The sequence below is a fragment of the Chiloscyllium plagiosum genome, unplaced genomic scaffold, assembly GCF_004010195.1.
Source record: "Chiloscyllium plagiosum isolate BGI_BamShark_2017 unplaced genomic scaffold, ASM401019v2 scaf_8022, whole genome shotgun sequence".
Classification (NCBI taxonomy): domain Eukaryota; kingdom Metazoa; phylum Chordata; class Chondrichthyes; order Orectolobiformes; family Hemiscylliidae; genus Chiloscyllium; species Chiloscyllium plagiosum.
In genome coordinates, this window is record NW_025215007.1 from 6,422 (window position 1) to 11,455 (window position 5,034).

Consider the following 5,034-nt stretch of genomic DNA (forward strand, 5'->3'; position numbering starts at 1 on the left):
AAGAGAATGTTAAGGGCCTTGGTGAGAGTGTCTCTTATTGGTGATGGTCATTGCCTGGCATTTGTGGAGCGTGAAGGTTACTTGCCACTTGTCGACACCAGCCTGGATATTGTAATGGTCTTCTTGCATTTGGGCATAGACTGCTTCAGTGTCTGAGGAGTTGCGAATGGTGCTGAACACTGTGCAATCATCGGCGAACATTCCTACTTCTGACCTTATGTCAGAGGGAAGGTCATTGATGAAGCAGCTGAAGATTGTTGGGTCTCATGAGGATGACTCAAATCAGCAGAGAGTTTGCCATCTGATACCCATTGATTACAGTTTTGCCAGGACTCCTTGATGCCATAACTGGCCAAATGCAGTCTTGATGTCAAGCGCTGTCACTCTCACCTCACCTCTGGAGGTCTGCTCTTTTGTTCATGTTTGTACCAAAGCTGTAATGAGATCAGGAGCTGAGTGACACTGGCGAAACCCAAACTGGGCGTCACCTCGGAGTTTATTACTGAGCAGGTACTGCTTGTTATCACTGTTGCTGATCCCTTCCATCACTTTACTGATGGAACTATCATCAACAGTAGGAAACCTGATGGAAATCACAATACAAGTTAGTTAAACATATACTTTGAGAAAAATAAGTTATTACAAGTCAGTCATCATGGCTTTGATATTGGTAGGTCGTGTTTCACAATTTTGATTGAGTTCTTTGCTGAGGTGGGAAATGGGCAGGGGATGTGGGTTGTGCTGTAGATGTTATATTTTCGACAATAAAGGCTGATGTAAAATAACTGTGTAACTGCCATTTTCCATCACTGCCTCGATAGATTGGGAAGGAGGTTTGACGAGTTAGAGAGGAGGTTTTACTTAGTGGGACAATCTAGAACAAGAAGATAGAGTTTTGGATAAGTGGGTGGCAGATTTAAAAGAGAGATGAGGAAGAATTACTTCCCAAAATATCATGAAGCAGTGGAATTCACTCCCCCAGTGTGCAGAGGATGTCAGGACACGAAATACATTTAAGGAGGACATGTGAAGAATATTAATGGGTAATGGGTTGGAGAGTGACAGAGATCGGGTCAGGACAGTGGAGTTGCGAATGAGATCAGCCAGGGCCATATTGAATAGCAGACCAGGCTCGAGGGGCTGAATGTACTCCTTCGATCCTTAATGCTTATGATCTCGTGGTGACTTCAAAGAAACATTAGATAACACCGCTTCCTCTCTCAACAGATGCTGCCAGACCTGCTGTATTCCTCGAGCATTATCTGTTTCTGTTTTGTATTAATTTGAGGTGCTATATTTGTTTGTGATATTGAAGTGAGAAGTGAGTTTAATTTCTTTTGCAAGTGATTGTCCCATTTGCCAGGATTTACCCTTCCTATTCATAAACACATCCCAATGCCTTTTCAGTGTTGTCATTGAACGAGACTCCTCTGGCAGCTCATTCCATATGCGCACCACTCTCTGCATGAAAATGACACCCTTTTGATCATTTCGACATCGTTCCTCCCTTACCTTAAAGCTATGCTCTCTAGTTTTGGACTCCTGTACCTTGAGAAAAAACATATTGCCTGTTTACCCGTCATCCCTCATGATATTATAAACCTTCATTTGGTCACTCCTCAGACTCTTACAAATAACCTCAACCTATTCAGCCTCTTCCTCAAGCTCAAATCATCCAAACCCTCAACATCTTTGTCAATCTTTTCTGATACCCAAGTATCACAACATCTTTCTTGTAGCAGGGAGGGCAGAACTGAATGCAGTATTTAAAAGTGGCCAAACCAGTGACCTTTACAGCCACAACACGACATCTCAACAACTATACTCAATGCACTGACTAATAAAGGCAAGTGTATTAATCGCCTTCTTAATGGCCCTGTCTATTGGCAACTCCACTTCCAGGGAACTATGAACCTGCACTCCAAGGTGCCTTTGTTCAGCAATCACATCTTACCATTAAATGTGTAAGTCCTGCCCTGATTTGCCTTACCAAAATCCAGCAACTCCAATTTATCTAAATTAAACTCTATCTGCCACTCCTCAGCCCATTGGTTCATCTGATCAAGGTCCTGTTGTATTCTGAGGTAACCATCTTCATTCTCCACATCATCACAAGTTGTAGTGTCATCTGCAAACCTACTAAACATATCTCCTATTATCACATCTAAGTCTTTATATAAATGATGGACATAAGTAGACTCAGCCCCAATCCTTGCAACTCACCCTTGGTCACAGGCCACCAGTTCGAAAAGCAATCATTAACCACCACCTTCTGCCTACTAATTTCAAGCCAATTTTGTATTGAAATGGCTAGCTTTCCCTGGATTCCATGTGACTAACTTCTGAACTGTGATAATAAGATTTCTGAACAGTTCACTGGATAAAGAATGTAAATTGTAAAAATCATACATGATTTTGTTTAATGTGATTCACGATAATAGGAACTATGGATAAAATCTGAATGCTTCTATTTTAAATGTTGAGAATTTATGAAACATTACCATCCTTCGGGAATGAGATGGCCCTTATAACACAATCATAAAGTTAATGTAATGGTGCAGCCAACATGGCGGACAAATTATATGATCCCAGTTATTGCCAGGCGATTGGAGTAAGACAGTGACGAAGACTTACAGGTGCCCGCGCACGCGCGCACACACGCACGCACACACACACACACTGACCAAAGGCCAGAGATGTTGGCTAATCTTGATGTTCATTGTTTCCTGGTGTTGAGGCACAACGTCGAAATATATCAATAACAATGAAAAGGGAAGCTGAGAACTATTAGCAGGATGGTGTTGAATGTCAGGAATGTTGGGGTAGATGGATGGATGACAGATGAAGTCCAATGTGGAGAATTGTGAGGTGATAGATTTCGAGCAGAAGAAGAGACAATTGACAATACGGCTCCAAATTACAGAGGGGTTAACAGGAGCAGATTGAACATGGACTTATGGAATCTATGTTGGCAGAACAGGCTGAGAGAACATCTCATAAAGAACACTGTTTCCGTGTCCTTGTTCACAGTGACTGAGACTGTGAGAGCATTGAGGCGTTGTAGCGCTTTTCGAGCATTGATTCCTCTTCTGGAAACCACACGATCAGAAGGATTGTGGAGACAATCGAGACAAGGTCAAACAGGTTCACAATAACGTTCCCGGGATGAGCATGCTCAATCTGCATCATCGCTTGGAGGAGTTGGAGCTGGTATCCTGAGGAAGAGTTGGCTGAGGAATTGCAAACCACACACTCACACCTCCACCCACATCTCCGTCCACGGCCCCAAAGGAGCTTTCCACATCCATCAAAGTTTCACCTTCATTACACAAATGTCATTTATTATATCCTTTGCTCCCGATGTGATCTCCTGTATATTGAGGAGACTGGATATCTTCTCTCCGAGCTCTTTATGGAACATCTATGGGGCAACCGCACAAATCAACCCCACCGCCCCGTGGCCAAACATTTCAACTCCCCCTCTCATGAAGATCCTGGGCCTCCTCCATCGCCACTCCCTTACCACCCAATTCCTGGAGAAAGAACCCCTCATCTTCCAGCTCGGGACCCTTCAAACCCTGGGCATCAATGTGGATTTCACCAGCCTCCACATTTCCCCTCCGCCACATTACACCAGTTCCAAACTTCCATCTCAGCACCATCCTCATGACCTATCCTGCCAATCTTCCTTCCCACCCATCCGCTCCACCATCCTCCCCAACCTATTCCCTTCATACCCACCCACATTCACCTATTGCACTCTAAGCTACCTTCTCCCACGCCCCAACCCCTCCTGATGAAGGCCTTTTGTCCGAAACGTCGATTTTCCTACTCCATGGATGGTGTCTGAGCTGCTGTGCTTTTCCAGCACCACTCTAATCTTGATGATAACCCCAGTATCGCTTCTCGGCCTTTTGACTGAGATCATGTGTAGTTCTGTTCTTGTCAGTTTCAATATCTGATATATTGTTCAACTGACTTAGGGACTGAATATTAATCTGGTTTTTGCAGGAAGGAGTTGGGTTCGGAGCTTGCTCCGTCAACTTGGCGCATTGTCCTGGTATTGCAGTGTTTCTGGGAAAGGTGCACCCCTCATTAAAGAATCCGAAAAGCAGCTTTATCTGTTTACTGTTGTATGTGTTTGCTTTATTTCTCGTGTACCGAGTCTGTGTGTAAGAAAGGGTACAGACTGCCTTTTGGTCAAGTCAGACTCGCTTTCATGCAAATCAATTTGTTTTAGTTATTATTCACTAGTCTCTTTCTGCATGTTCAGCCCACAGTCTCAATGTTATCACTTCATTCCTGGTGCACGCCACCCTTCCCAACAACCCGCAACTGCGAACAACAGAAGTCAAACAAAGTTACCCACCAGCTCTACCTAATGTCAAACGGCATTTCAGAAAACAAAATGCAGACGATGAAGCTATCGAAGTATTCAACAGTTTGGATTTTGATGATGAGGATGATGACTCGGATTTATTGAATGAGAGATTTTGAGAACACTGTAAAGCAGGAAAATATCTGATGTTTCTAAACCACATAGAGTCACAGAAATGTACAGCACAACTCGTCCATGCTGACCAGATATTGCAACCTAAACCAGTCCCATTATCCAGCACGTGCCCAATATCCCTCTAAATTTTTCCTGTTCATATATTCGTCCAGATGCCTTTTAAATGTTGTAATTGTACCAGCCTCCACCACTTCCTTTGGCAGCTCAATCCACAAATACACCATCTTCTGCGTGAAAACAATGCCCCTTAGGTTCGTTTTAATTTTTTCTCCTCTCACCCTAAACCTATGCCCTCTCGTTCTGGACTACACACCACAGGGAAAAAATACCTTGTCTATTTACCCTATCCATGCCCCTCATGATTTTATAAACCTCTATATGGTCATCCCTCAGCCTCTAACGCTCCAGGGAAAACAGCCGCAGCCTATTCAGCCTCTCCCTGTAGCTGACACCTTCCAACCCTGGCAACATTTTTGTAAATCTTTATGAATGTTGTTTATCAGAGTGCAAGAACAACCAGA

The 5,034-nt window shown here is 43.6% G+C and overlaps 1 non-coding gene across 1 annotated transcript; it reads left to right on the plus strand.

Annotated features, from left to right (window-relative positions):
* The first annotated feature begins 3,898 nt into the window (after positions 1–3,898).
* On the plus strand, positions 3,899–4,094 carry LOC122548110. The gene has a single exon (XR_006311174.1). It is a non-coding gene; the product is annotated as a U2 spliceosomal RNA (small nuclear RNA).
* The last annotated feature ends 940 nt before the right edge of the window (positions 4,095–5,034 follow it).